Raw genomic sequence first — 16,670 nt, forward strand, 5'->3', positions numbered from 1 at the left:
ATGAGCAATTATAGCCACTGCCATGACCTGACACAGGGTACCTGCATCTCAGACCCCTCTGTCTGGACTATCCTAATTGACAAGCAACTTAGACTGGTAGAAATGTTGGTTGAGAGTGATAGGAAGCTAGAATGGGTAATAAAGGAGGGATATGATGGATATTAATCGTGGTCTTTAGACCAACTACAGCAGCTGATCCTAGAGCCTATTCCAGTAAACTCCCCTATTGTTAAGTCTATTTTTTTTCTAAAATTGTATATGGTTACCATTTTTTAGAAGCTCTACCAGGATGGAATGAACTTGACATGGGATGTAAGTAAATCTGAACAAAGAGTTGACTGTTACAGGTGATGTCTGTGCCCTCCCACATCCCCTCAAGGATTCACCGTTGCAGTGTAAAACAGCTCTTGTGACTTCCAGTTGTGTGAGGACTTTCTCCTACACCACAATCTGTTCTGCTCACCAGGCTGAAATGCTGGAGAATTAAAGTCCCCTGAGGAATCCCTCACACTAAAGGTGATGGGAGTTGATGCATAAACATCTCAGCTCCTTCTCCTCTCAGGTGGGTTGATTCTGAGGCACTTGTAGGGGTAAACTGGCTTTATAACATTCCCTTCATTGGCTCTTCTCCCTTCCCTATCTCAGTTCCCCATAACCCTACTGGCATTTCCTTAGCTCATCTCCCTAATACGTAAACTTCTACTGGAATCCTCAACTCAAGAGTCTCCTTCTGGGCAACACAAGAAGTACAAACTACTCTGTATAAAATAAATAAGCAATAAAGATATATTGCACAGCACAGGGAATATAGTCAATATTTTATAATAACTTTAAATGGAGTATAATCTATAAAAATTTTGAATCGCTATGTTGTACACCTGAAACTAATGTAATATTGTAAGTCAACTAGACCTCAACTTAAAAAAAATGAAAATAAATCACTTTACTTGGAAAAATATATATATATATCATGTATTTCCCCTCTTGGCTTTGACCTTTACTTCAGCAGTATAAACACAATGAGCAATCAGATCAAGCAGTCTAAAGGTTCTCGGACCAATTTCCAATTCAAACCCTTGTTGTTGTCAACTGTATATCTAATTTTTGCATTTTAGGGACACATTTGGGTAAAACAGAGCTTAGAAAGTAAGATGTTGATGAATGATAAAAGGAAAAAAAACACTAAGAAAAATAATGTCCCAACATATTTTCTTGGCTCATACTTAAACATGGTGAAGTAGAAACCAAAGGAGTGCTTTACTCACATCAACTGCACTATTTCTAGGATAACCCTTGAAAAAGACCCCTTTCAGCTCTTAGGTGCCCTCCAATTTATAATCCCAAGTTTATTTCCCCTTAATTCTACAAAGAATAGAATTCTTACCCTGCCTCCTTCCACCACTGGTTATTTGATAGATTCTCATGATTTTGAAGTTCATCTAATACTATGTATGTGACATCACAACTACAAACAGTAACAGTGTTACATTATTACTATTTGTAGTTGTGATGTCACACACATAGTTAACTCACGAAACTATTTGTTTGTTAAAAACAATGTATACTTCTTAGTCCACTGCAGAGTCAAATCTAATTAGGTTCAAATGAATCTTGTTGGTCCTTTTAAAATACTTTAACATTTGAGCTGTAACTTAATCTGAAATTTAATTTACCTGCCCCTCCCTTCAACTAAGCTAAGAAGAAATGTCTCCAAATTAGGTATAATTTTAATGTGATCCTTTAATTTTATCTTTTACTGCAATGTACTAACCAATATAATTTCTTCTTCCTCCCTCCTCCATTAACACCTATTTCTTGTTCTTCCTGTTTCTCCATCAAAAAGTTTAAAGACAATTTATCAATCTAGTGGTACTTGCCTGAGTACACAGGAAATATCAGAACAAGAACAAGGAAGCATAGCGTTCAAGAACCATCAATACAAGTAGATCACCATGTTCACTCAGAGTGAGGTTTAGCGTCATTTGGAACATAAAAGAGAACAATTTCTTAACTTTGCCATTCATAGCTGTAAGGGAAATCTAATATCTGAAATCTATCCCAGAACATTTTGTGAACATGAAAGCATTTTGTGTTTTAAAACACAAACACAGCTTGAAAGACTAGTCATTAGTAAATTGACAGACAAATTTTCCCATCACGGGACTCTGGAGTTTCTAGTGGACTCTGCATCACCTGGATGGTTTATATACAGGACCACCATTAATCACTTCTGCATTTCTGGCAAATGCATACTAACTGATGTCAGAAAAAAAATAGTTCACCATCCAATAGGGAAAAAAATCATCTAAATATAAAAAACAAACATTTTCTCTTGAATATACTCATACCCCAAAATGTGGAAATTTTCTATGCTGTTTTAACATATTGTTGATTTGGATTTTTTCTTTCTAAAAAGTTTACTAGGTTGTTCTGTTATAAAAGTAACACATTCCTATTATAAACAACCTAGACAACACAGAAAGGCTGAAAAACCAATCATACATACTTCCATCATCTAGAGACAACTATTATTATGTTAATTTTTATTCATATTACTTCCTGTTCATTATTAGTGGGGGGGCATGGGGTTTTTACTGCATAGTTATGATTGCATTGTTTAAATTTTTTATGTGACCTTTATCACTTAGATTTTTCCATGTTAGTATACAGTTTTTCATAAACTTCACTTATACGGCTTTGTATTTCATCACAAATAGCTATGCAACAATCTGCTTAAGCATTTCTCTATGTTTAAATTCTTAATTGGTTTCTATGTCCTCTTTATGACTTAAAGCTTTTCTTATATTTCTAGTTTTTCCTTTTGATCATCCTCTCTGCCCCCATATATATATATATATATATATATATATATATATATATATATATATATATATATAAATTTATTTATTTAATTTATTTATTTTTGGCTGCATTGGGTCTCGTTGCTGCACATGGGCATTCTCTAGTTTCGGCGAGCGGGGGCTACTCTTCGTTGCAGTGCCCGCAGGCTTCTCATTGCGGTGGTTTCTCTTGTTGCGGAGCATGGGCTCTAGGTGCACGGGCTTCAGTAGTTGTGGCTCACGGGCTCTAGAGCACAGGCTCAGTAGTTGTGGTGCACAGGCTTAGTTGCTCCACGGAATGTGGGATCTTCCCAGATCAGGGCTCGAACCCATGTCCCCTGCACTGGTAGGTGGATTCTTAGCCACTGCGCCACCAGGGAAGCCCCCCCCATATTTTTAATAATTGCCAATTTGGTATTGAAATACAGTTAGGTGTCAGTGTTTTGTTTTTGTATTTCACTAATAGATGATGGTTTCATTAGAAAATTGTCTTTAAACAATTTAAAGTTTATACTTAATATTTGCTAACTTGGTAATGAGATACAGCTAGATATCAGTGCTATTCCTCATACAGCTTGAGAAACTACCTCATATTAAACTAAATCATTGATAAAAAGCCTAATCATTTGATAACAAACTTCTTCGGTAAGACACAGGTTCAATGTCCTTTCTAGAATTTACCCAAAGTTCAATGACTGCCCTCAGTCTGGATTCCAAAGAATCCAGATCCTTAAACTTCCTTTGCTTTTCAGTTCTTCAAATAAACTCAGTAAAAAATTTACACAGTTTAAAGGAAAATGCTCATGGTCTAGGTTTCCAACTGCAAAAGCCAACAGAAATTATATCAGAAAAAACTATTCTACTCTAGCAGTGTTGAAATTGAAACACCATTATTTATATGCTTATTTTTAATAATTTTTATTCATTTTGGTTATACGCAACTATTATTTAAAAAAACATTTTTCAACACACAATTTAAAGCCATGTAAAGTTTCCATTGTCCCTAACTGTCATCCTATAGAGAAGATATCTTATTCTGTGGCAAAACAGCACATTATGCAGTTGGCAAAATAACTCACGTCTCAGAAGTACTCTTTGAAATATTTCACATAGAAATCTGTTTGTTTCTTTGTAGGACACACACACCTGTCTTCACTTGCTTAGTTGACAAAATAAAATACTATTCAAATGAGAGCGTACTTCCAAATGATACAGAAATGGTTAACTCTTCCATTTGTAATTGAAATTTGCCATCCTTACGTGCCTAAATGTAATTACAGAAGAAAAGAAATTTCCTCTGCTTATGTACAGAATAATATTTTATTGTAATAATTAGCCATCTTGAATTGAAATGCATGTATGTGTGCTGTGTGGATGACCAGCATGCAGTTTAATCCTATTTCCTACATAAACAGCGATTCAGAGTCTATGACAAGGAGGCAATGTTTCTATAGTGTTACCCAAGTACAAAGCATGTTGTTCACAAAATATCCTCTGTCACTTGCCCTTACTGCAGATATTACAGCTCTTCCTTGCTTCATGAAAACTCAGGGAATGTGCCAATATAATTTTCAGTCACTGGCTAGATCTTACTATTTTTAATTGAATTAGAGTATTTGGACTTATCAATAACATTTTTAAGATTTACTTTCTGCTTTTCCGGGCTTATTTGTCTTAGTTATTTGTGCATTTTCTATCTTCTCCATTTTTAAGAATCAGTTTGGCTTTGCACTTAAAATAAGTATTACTTTTCTTGACTGAACTTATGCATGGAGGAAAAGGAAAGATGAGAAAAGAACCGTGAATACAAATTGCTTCATTCTTGAACTTCTTTTTTATATGCTTCCTAACAGCGTGAATACCTCAGGGAAAGTTGTCCACTGCTTTTCTCCATAGTCTCTTTTTGTTCATATGCTTTATTTCTGTTACTAGTATTGTACTTTTTATTATTGTTACCAAATATTGAGCAATTAAAAACAAGTACTAATAAAGTACATGTAGGGTATAAAGCACCATATACAATGAATACCCACATCTCACCCAGTTTAGGAAATGAAATTTTACCAACATTCTGAACACTCCTGAGAGCTCCTCTCTGCTCCTACCCATTTTTCAGCTCCTTCATAGAAAACCACTTCCCTGAATTTTCTGTTTATTACTCCCTTATTTCTTCCACAGCATTTTACCACTTTTGCCACTTATATTTATTTCCTTCAATAAGGTACTCTTTAGTTTTAGTAATATGTGCAATTATTATCTTTTCACTTATAATTTTCTGCCTTATTCTTGACTAATTATTATATTTCTGAGATTTATGCATGTTGCGTTTAGCTATAGTTCATTCATTTCACTGTTATACAGTATTCATTTATGTCTTCTATTATTAATAGAAACCACAATTATTTTCAGTATTTTGCTATTATAAACAGAGATGCTAGAAACCATGCATCTGTACATGTTTCCTGGTACATATGTACAAATCTTTCTCTGGGGTAATGGTTCTCACATTTTAGCTGTATCGATCACCTAGAGGGCTTGTGATTGTTGGGCCTCAATTTCAGTGTTTCCAATTCAGTAGGTCTGGGATGGGGCCTGTATTATGGTTCTCCATCAAGAAAGGAATATATATATATGGAATTATTATAGGAATTGGCTCACACAGTTATGGCAGCCAAGAAGTCCCATGATCTGCCCTCTGCAAGCTGGAGAACCAGGAAAGCTGGTGGTATAATTGATTCCAAAGCAGAAGTTCTGAGAAGGAGATGAAGGAGCATTCCTGGGAAGTCCTGAAGTTGGAAGGCCCAAGAACCAGAAGCCCCCATGTCCAAGAACAGGAGAAGATGAACATACCAGTTCAAGAAGAGAGAGGGAGAGAGAATTTGCTCTTCCTCTGCCTTTCTGGTCTATTCAGGCCCTTAACAGATTGGATGATGCCTGCCCACTTCTTTATTTCGTCTACTGATTCAAATACTAATCTCTTCTGAAACACCCTCAGAAATAATGTCTTATCAGCTATCTAGGTATCCCTTAGACCAGTCAAGTTGACACATAAAATTAACCATCTCAGAGCACAAGATTTTGCATTTCTAACACGTTCCCAGGTGATGTGGATGATGCACATCCAGGGACCAACTTTAAGGACAACTGCTGTAGAGTATATAGCTAGGAATAGAATTGCTAGTCATGGAGAAACAGCAATTTCCAATTTATTATATAATGCCATATTGTTTTGCAATGTTTCTACCAATATAGACTTCCACCAGCAGTACGCATAAATGTTTTGATTTCCTCATATCTTTGCCAGTACCTGTTAGTGCTAAACTTTTAAATTTCTGCCAAACAGGAGGGTGTGATATTATTTCTTTGTAATTTTAACTTTAATTTCCCTGATTTAACAATAGATTTGATTACATTTTAATATGTTTATTACCCATACATTCTTCCTCTTAGTTCCTTTTCTCCATTTTTTCATTGGGTTTTTCTTTTTCTTGCCAATTTATAGATGTTCTTCTATGGTCTCTGCATGAAGACTCTTACACCGCTTGTTTTAATACCTTCTAATTTTGTCTTATAAGGTCTAGGAGAAAATTGTTTCTAGTTTTTATCCTTTTTGGTCATGACTGAACATATGGTTGTTTAATACAGACTTGATGATAATAGAATTATTTATTAAAAACTTGTCCCTACCAAGTACTCCGTTATCTGATGAGGGTTTATTCACTCCATCACTACTCTCAAGGTAAAGTCACAGGCACCACTATGTTAGCCTCTCCCTCACTCCCACCCCACCTTCTCCTTCCCCTGCTTCTACCTCTGTCTCCTCACTCAACAGCCAGACTAATCTTTCCAAAGTACAAGTCAATTCATCTCCTCCCCTGGGTAAATTTCTCCAACGTTTTCCCTTTATTACACTTAAAGAAAAATCTCAACTCCTTGCCATGGCAACAAGGCCTAAGAGATCCTACTCCATTCTCGGCTCTGCCACTCTCTTCCTAAATCATCAAAGTGTAGCCACTCCTGCCTTGTTGCTGTTTCTCAAATGCTCTAAATAATCTCCTCCTTTAGCAATGCCCTTCTCCCAGACATTTCTCTAAAAGGCCACCCAGACTATTCTATCTAAAATAGATCCCTCACCTCCTCTTCAAACTCTTATTTTCCCTATCCCCAATCCTGCTTTATTTGTCTTCAGAGAATTCATCAATACCTGACATTATCTTTGACATTATAATTTTTAATCATCTGTCTTTGTCCCCTACTAAAATGTAATCACCATAGGGTAATAGGATTGTTTTGTTCATCTCAATAGCTCAGTGCCTGGAAGAGTTCCTAATAAAAATTATGCTCTCTACAAATATTTGTTAAATAAATGGGAATCAGAGTTCTTGCTTAAAGAGCCAAGAATCTGTCCATCTCCAAAGCTATTCCACTGTTCCAAGTTCTTTCTCAGCTTGACATCACAGCACACCAATGAGACACTACAATCCAGGTGAAGAGATGGATTAGTTCACACCAATAATACAGACTATAACACCAGTGACACCAAAGAGCCCTGGAGATTAATTAGAAATTAGATTCCTCAGTTCCCCCAATTTCTGAAGGAAGGCCTTTTCCCCATCTTCTACCACTTGGAAATCCCTTAGGGAGAGAAGAGTTTGACATTTGCTCAAATAGCCATGTCCTCTTACAGTATTTGGAGAGAATGGTATGACTAATAATGTTTAAATTTTATTGACACACTTCTTGTTTGGAATGGTGATTTGCAGGCAGATATTTAACCCTTTTCTCTTCCAAGTTCCCTCTAAAATGACAACCACAAAAATATCTAGAAAAAGTCTATATAAATGGAGTCATACACATCACAGAAATTTCAGGGAATTTCTGTTAAAAATACTTCACACAAGTCCAGACTAAAGTCAGCATTAATTCAGCAATGGTTAAGAACATGCCAGTGAATAGGATATTTAATATAGGTATAAAAGGAATCAAGATCAAGGAGAAGCAATAATCAAAGAAGAAAAATATCCCTAAACTAAAGACAGAATTGAAGCCTCAGATCAAAAAACTTCTTCAAGTGATAAGCTAAAGTTTTCATTTTGTTTGTTTGCTTTTAATTTCAATACCAAATTTGAAAATAAAATCTTCACACTCCCAAGCAGAAAAAAGTAGCCCTTAAAAGGAAAGAGTCTATTTCTCATTGGAATTCTCTTAAGTAAAAACAAAAACAAAAATATGCTAAGAAAGAAAAGAGAATGTGCCACCTACCTGAGGGATCATTTGTGGGAAAAGAAAAAAATAAGAACTGTAATAAAAAGTGTTTGAGAATGGCAAAGAAGTGGTATAAAAAATGTGGTGTATAATAAAATTAATGAAAGTCTACATGAGGTTAAGATTCCTCTTGGAACTGTTACAAAACAAAAATTCCCAAAAATTCTATAAAGAAATAAGACTCTAATAAAATAAAAAATCTAATTCTGGAGATCACCTGAAAAAATCTTGGAGATGATGAGAGAAAAGATGAAAAAAGCTGGCAAATTTATCATCTGACCCAAGGGAAGGTAATACCAGTCCTAAGCCAATTTGCCTTCAAAGCCATTGCTTTATATTGCAGGAGGAATTTCTACTGCATTTCTGGTTGGGGTTACCATATTAAAGATTTTAAAGGAGGTTGGAAGGAGAGATGAAAGGAAAAACCTAGGAAATTTCTCCCTTACCTCTCTGTCCTGCTTGACATCTCCCACAGCAGCTGCATCCCCTTCAGGGCTCCAGCTCCTGCCAGACAGGTCCATCATGGTACCAGCTTTGACCAGGTAACCTGGACAAAGATAAAAACATATTCCCTTTAAATAAAAAAGAAGGCAAGTTACGCTATCTCCCAAAATATAACTGTGTAGATGAAAATGTTATGGCTTGGGCTTTCCATGGTGGCGCAGTGGTTAAGTGGTTAATCCGCCTGCCAATGCAGGCGACACAGGTTCGAGCCCTGGTCCGGGAAGATCCCACATGCTGTGGAGCAACTAAGCCTGTGTGCCGCAACTACTGAGCCTGCACTCTAGAGCCCGCGAACCACAACTACTGAGCCCATGTGCCACAACTACGGAAGCCTGCATGCCTAGAGTCCATGCTCCAAAACAAGAGAAGCCACCACACGGAGAAGCCCATGCACCGCAATGAAGAGTAGCCCCCGCTCACCGCAACTAGAGAAAGCCCATGCATAGCAACGAAGACCCAAGGCAGCCACAAATAAATAAAATTAAAAAAAATTTTTGTGGTTCAAAATTAAATATTACATCTGAAAGTTATTTCTATAAATACAAGAAAATCAATAATGTTAGATACAAAAAAATCAATATTATTGTAGATTGCTGGCATTTTATAAAAGCCCTCATTTCTCATTCTAAATGAGTCTTTACTTTGCCACAACAATAAAAAAGAATTTCACCTCTAAAAAAAATAAATTAAATTTTAAAAGTCTTTTCTTAGATATATTGATATAACTCTCACAGAATGGTTTATCATATTTCAGGTTAATTTTACACTGAACAAAGAATTTCTCTATTAATAACACTTGTTTATCTGTTCATACTGGTTCCTAATTTTTACTTTGAAAAATAATATGTAATAGTACAATAAGTATTAAGTATGTGTATGTATGAGTGTACAAATCAATGCAGGTGGTTTTATGTTATGGAATGTATTTCCAAGTGTGGAACTGTTATTTCAAAATAAGTGTATATTTTAAAGCTTAAGAGACATTGCCAGATCATTTTTCCAAAAGTGCTGACATTTTTTACCTAATCACCAGCAATGAATGAGAATATTCTCTTTGCCTCTTTACCTGCAATGCACTTCACTGTACGTTTTAATTTTTGCCAGCCTTATGGGTATAAACAGATATCTAGCTTTTAATTCAATTTGCATTTTTTTCATGGTTACTAAAGAAATACAAAATTTTTTACATTGGCAATTTGGATATACAATTTTGTGAATTGTCTTTATATGCATTTTTCTATTGGGCTGTTTGACATTTTCATGATATGCAAGACCTCTTTGTATATTATAGATCAGGGCTTTCCAGTGCTTTTCAGTTCATGACACTCAGGAAATTATAATTGTATGTCATCATGGTATAAATGGACTAAGAGGCTGCCAGTGACTGGGCTGGACCAGCCTGGGGATTCTAGCTCCCTCTCTACCAAAAGGTAGCCTGAAAGAGATGTAACCTATATGTAGGTCTGCTTGGAACAGATACAATAACTCCTGTTGATAACATCAACTTTGATATAGTGTATATTTTCCAAATTTATAATTTAATTATTGAGTTTGATCTTTACCTACACATTCTTTATATTGTCTGAAGTGTTTATATTTTGTGTTGTGGCTTCTAGATTGCATGTCTTTAAGAAATCCCCTGAATTTTATTGTAGTTTTTAAAGTCTTTCATCCAAGACTTTTGCAAATCATGTGTGATGAAATTTTAACACTATCCTTATTGCATATAAATATTTTAGAAGATACCAAAGTAAAAAACAAAAATACAACATGCTTCCAACTTCTGACCGATTATGGATTATGTACTGGCTGAAATAAAACAAACATGAAAAACTTTCTCTGAAACACTTCGAATTAACCAATATTTTAATGATAGCTTTTTGTTTTTTTTAAAAACCAACATGACATTTTATTGTGTTTATTAATAATATAAACATTTTTGTTCTTGCTTGGTGAAATAATCTTATTTTAATCTTCGTATAACATTTGGTGATATAATATTTTGAGGGCTTGGGTTCTAAGTTCAATTGATTCAATGCTTAATTTTAACAGCTATCATAGATGAAAAAGATACTTCAAAAATATGCTGATACAAATGGATTAAGTGCATCATTATCCTTAGTTATTAAAATATGAAATTCATGTTTCATTCCCAGACACCAATTATGCCAAACTTGTTGAAATTCAGACAGGCAATTCAGTTCACCTTGATGTCACCTTGATGTAGACACTGGGTTAAAAAAAAAAAGATTAACAAAAGGATTCAAACTCTTCATTTGGAAGATGTTAAATAGTGTAGAAAATTCTATTTGAAAAGTTTTAAAGTTTGCAACTATAAACAATCTTATAGGTGACACATGTATCCTTTTTCAGCCATAATGTCACATATTAATGGAAATATTTCCAAACATCTGTTTTCCAAATATTCTCCACAATATCAATTTTTCCCAAAATTGTTTACTCATTCACTGTAAAAAAAGTTTCCTTTAGTGATATGTAAAGGGTAAGTGTGTTTGTTTTTATATACCTGCTGAGTTGCACTCTGTCATCAGTGAAAAGGTCAACACATTTTCAGCACTAATCTTTTTGTAAATGAAATGCTTAATTTGTCTTTAAATTCAATGGCTCCTTTAAGTATTTTTCAATGAAATAAACAGTGAAATTCTCTGGTAGCAAATATTATCATTGTTATTCTCTATTTTATTACAAAGTCATGTAAATATTTGATATCATTTTAAAGAGTTGTGTTCTTTTGAAATTAAAAACATCAGTGTTGATGTACTCCTGACTTCAATTTCTCTGATGAAAAACTCGCCTATCAATGATGCAGTTAAGATTTCACATATGGAAACATTATATTAAAATCTGTTTAAATTTTTTTAATTCCATATTTTAATGATAGTTTTCAAGGAAAGGAACATGAGGTCATCTAAAAATCCTTCCCCTGGGAGTTAAGAAGTCTTTTTCTAGGTGTGGCTCAGTCCCTGCCCTGGCAGACTCACAGATTCTCTTGATCTCAGTGCTGGCATTGTTAAAGAGGTATATTGGATTAAACAACGTCAGAGATATTTCTTTCTGCTCTAACATTCTACAATTCTACTGTATTTCTCAGTTACATGTTAAACAGTCAGAAGAAACCAAAAGAAATATATTTTTCAGGATATCGGTGGCATTTCCTTTGGGAAAGCCAGATGAAGATAATTCCCAGTGTTAGAAACTTAAATTTTTTTTTCCTCTTTCATTTTGCAAAAAACTCTTGATGAAAGGCTCTTAAGGACTACTTCAATTCACTGTTGAATTGAGCAAGATTATGGTCTTACCCATGGGATTTCACAATTTATAAAAATTACTATCTCAGGGATATGTGTTAAAAAAGGGGGGAGGTGTTCAGAATAAATTAATTGTGGAAAACTAGGCAGCTTTTAAGGCCATTTTGTCAATTCTTTCCATGTTATGCGATAGAGTTTCATGAGTCAAGACCAGGGTTTAGAATAAAATGAGACATCAAAGCCACACAAGTGGATTGAAAGTTGCATATATTCTTAAGGGTTAGTGAAACTTAGGGTGATTATTTTTTCAAAAAAAACTAAGATAGTCTGCAACACTGACAAGAATCCAGCCTCACTTGATTCTGATAATATTCCATTAATCCTCCATCAGCTTAAAAGTCTCACTGAGTTTGTTAAAAGCCAGAATTTATCATTATCATTACATGACTTAGGGAAAAAATAGTAAATGGGACATTATTTCTATAAAAATATATGTCCATAGATATTAGCATCTGAACAAAATCTTTTTTTTTTTTTTTTTGTGGTACGCGGGCCTCTCACTGTTGTGGCCTCTCCCGTTGCGGAGCACATGCTCCAGACACGCAGGCTCAGCGGCCATGGCTCACGGGCCCAGCCGCTCCGTGGCATGTGGGATCTTCGCGGACTGGGGCACGAACCTGTGTCCCCTGCATCGGCAGGCGGACTCTCAACCACTGCGCCACCAGGGAAGCCCCTTGTCCTCATTTTTGTACAGAATTTTGCGTCTTGCTTTGCTCTGGGATTTGACTTCTTTTTCCAGATTTTGCCACGATTAACAATGCTGAAGTACCCGTCTTTGAGAATACAGTATATTCTTACATTTTGCTTTTTCTGTTGCTACAGAGGATAGAGTAGCAGAATTAAGACTGCTTGATCAAAGAGCTATGTGTATTTCTAATTTTTTTTTTTTGGCCGTGTTACGTGTCTTGTGGGATCTTATTTCCCTGACCAGGGATGGAACCTGGGTCCACGGCAGTGAAAGCACCAGGTCTTAACCACTGGACCACTAGGGAATTCCCCTCATTTTTTTGTATATACTGCCAAATTGCTTTTTGACTTTTTTCAGCGTTATTGTGGGCAATAGGTATTATGGCCTTATGTTTTCCAGTCTGATAAACATTCAAAAAATCTCATTATTAATTTAATTTGCATTTCCTTAACTAGTAGTGAAGCTAGCCAGCTTTTTATGTTTGTTGGCCATTTAGGTTTGCTCTTCTCTGAACTGCCACTTCATATTCTTTGACAATTTACTATTGGTTTTTATCATTTTTTAGAGAATTCTTAGTCATGTTGTATACATTTTAGTCCTTTGACTTGCATCTGTTTTGCAAACTTTTCCCCCCAAATCTATTTATTTATCTATTGATTTTGCTAACGTTTCATATTACAAGTGTTTCTTTTTTTAAATATTGTCAACCATTTCTATATCTTTTAAATAGCTCTAGTCTTGGTTAAGATCTAACTTCAAGATTATATATATTGCCTCTAAGATTTTTTTCTATTATATAGTTTAATTTTTATATTTAAATATTAATCCATCTGGAATGTGTTCTTGGCAATGATATGAAATGGGCACAGTTTTACATATTTTTTTCTTAGGGAAGCCACTTTTGCCACCTCATCTGTGCCTGTGCCATCCCACTCAGTGGAAACTCTACCTCTGTTATATTTGAATTCTCGTTTATGTCTGGATCTATTTCCGAATTCTCTACTTCATTCCACTGATCTTTTTACTTAGTCCTATGGACTACCATTGATTTGATTATAATGGCTTAACAATATGCTCTGGATCTATAAGGAAAGTCTGCCCTTAATCTTCATCTTTTTTACAAGCTTCTTGATAACTTTATTATGCTTTTTGAAATTCAAGATCATCTTATTCACTTATGAAAAAGTCCTATTGATATTTCTATAGGATTTATGAAGAGCATTTTTATTACATATATTTTTCACAAAGGTAATTTTGACCTTAGTTTTAGTTTTCTTTTTCTTATGCTCACTGGAAAAACTCATACAAACTGGTCTACAGGGAGATGTCTTTATTTGAAGTATAAAGTATAATACAAATCCTTGGAATAACTCTGGCATTATGACATTTATTCCTCTGTGTACACATAGAAAACAGAAGGTTAAATTTCCATAGAAAACAAAAAGGAAAATATTTAGTTTTATTACTCTCCTTAGGTCTCAAGAGAACAATCTTTCACAATGTTTGGGGTTAATAATGGGGATATAGAGGAAGAAAGTGTTACATTTTCCTTATTTTCATAATTAACATGTATATTATCTTACATCCTTTCTTGCTGTGGTCTGGCATAGGTACCTATAGGTCATGGTAATACACATTTTGGATATATATTAGGCTGAGACACTTGGCCAAATACCTGCACAAAGGAGATCCTATCATTTAATACATCTGATCTGAAGGCAAGTAAGAATATCTCCATTTTCTAATTTTCCCTAAGATGACATATATTTGTTTTGCAAACAGCTTTCAAATTTTGTGACATTTTGCATCTTTGAAAAAACTAAATTTAACTGCAATGAAGAATATCATTTTGTGGCTTAATGAAAAGGCCAAACATTTGGCACTTTACAGACTTGGATTCAAATTTAGGGATTTATAAAGTGATAGAGGATCCCCGAGAAGAGACCTTGAAAATGTCCTCTCTTCAACAAATAAACATCTACCATATTCTTACTTAGACTTGTAGATTTTTAATAAAAACTTTGCTCATCGTGAGATAGTATTATCTGCACTGTCCTTAACTTTCAAATCATTGAATCCTTGGAGTAGGACTTAATGAAACTAAGCAACATGTCTTCTCTTTTAATGTCTTTATATGTCTTTTCAAACATCACTGTCACTTTTATTTCATTCCTCACAGTAATCAAGTGAAGAAATTTACTTGAAAAGGACCTCTTGGAAGAGGCCCTGACTTCAGAGCACATTCCCTTTCACTCGGGAAGATGATAAGAAGTTGTCTAAGTTGTCTTCATCATGTCCAAAGAAAAACTCATTGCCTGATCAAAATCTGCTCCTTGGGACTTTCTGGCAGTCCAGTGGTTAAGACTTTGCACTTCCACTGCAGGGGGCACAGGTTCCATCCTTGGTCGGGGAACTAAGATCCCACATGCCGCGAGGCACGGACAAAAAAAAAAAATACACAAAAAAAACTGCTCCTCCTCATATATTCTCTATTTTAATTAAGAAATCACCACTCACTCATTTACCCAAACCAAATGCCATACTTGGGTTCCACGGCCTGAGCATTCTCATAGCAGCTGCCTTAGATTACATCCTTATCACCCTTATCTAGGATTATAGCAATGTGCACAACTACTCTCTCACATCATCAATCAACACTTTACAGTCTACTAGAGCTAATTTTTTTAATGGCAAAATGTGGCAGTACTACCCTACCTATTATCCATGAAAAAAAAAAATCCAGGGCTTTCCTGGTGGCACAGTGGTTAAGAATTCATCTGCTAATGCAGGGGACACAGGTTCAAGCCCTGGTCCAGGAAGATCTCACATGCCACGGAGCAACTAAGCCTGAGTGCCACAACTACTGAGCCTACGCTCTAGAGCCTGCATGCCACAACTAAGGAGCCCGTGTGCCTAGAGCCAGTGCTCTGCAATAAAAGAAGCCACCGCAATGAGAAGCCCGCGCACCGCAATGAAGAGCAGCCCCCTCTCGCCGCAATTAGAGAAAGCCCGCACGCAGCAACAAAGACCCAACACAGTCAAAAATAAAATAAATAAAGTAAATAAATAAATTTATAAAGAGCTAAACCCTTAAAAATAAAATCCAAACTCTGGCTGTGCCTTATTTCTGGCCATGACAGAAAATTAAAAATAATTTCTGGTCCCTTCTGCTCTATGATCCCAATACAAGCTACTTCCCATTATTTCCAAATACCCAAGACTCTTGCTTTTGCATGGAATGTTCTTGACTCCCTCAACCAACTCAAAAATTCAGGCCTCAAGATAGTTTAAATATCACCTCCTTTGGGATGCCTTCCACCAGTCCCAAGCAGGGGTTTCTTCCTCTGTGCTCACATTGTAGCACATTGATTTAGCAGCACTTTTTCTCTGGTTCAACATCCAGACATTGAGTTCTTCATGGGTGGGAATTGTGCCTTAGTCAATACCCTGAGTATCTGGGTATCTAGCACAGTACTAGTTAGAAAGAAACATTTCCTGACTCCTCACCCAACTTGAAAGTCCATTCTAATCTGAAAATAAACACACAGATAACTCATACCTTGACCTTTGGAGCCAGTTACCAATTACCAAGAAGGAGAAAATGGTTCTCAGCAGGTCTTGCTGTTTACTATGAACCATGAACACTAACTTTTGCCATCACTAGAAACTATGGAATTAGTGAGCCTTCTGCAAGTCCCAAGCCTTCTGCATTTGGGACTATACCTGCAAAATGAAGATGCAGCCACTAGACAGTAAATGCACACAGTAAGATAATAATGAACTTTTCTAATAAACTACAATTTCCTAAATGGGGTTTCAATTTAAAAATGTTTAAAGATCAATCTCTTTAACCATATAACAAACCATTTTTAAATATTCTATAACAATAACATCATAGTGACTTTACATATGAGGTCACAGTCACAGTGCATATCTTTTCATTCCCATTGAGCTAACAGGTAGCCAAGAACATAAATGGATACATTTTTGCAAGGTCTTAGACGGAAAATCACTCATGGTGACGTGTGCATTGTTTTATTATTA

Source organism: Hyperoodon ampullatus (assembly GCF_949752795.1).
Source record: "Hyperoodon ampullatus genome assembly, chromosome: 5".
In the NCBI taxonomy this organism is placed as follows: domain Eukaryota; kingdom Metazoa; phylum Chordata; class Mammalia; order Artiodactyla; family Ziphiidae; genus Hyperoodon; species Hyperoodon ampullatus.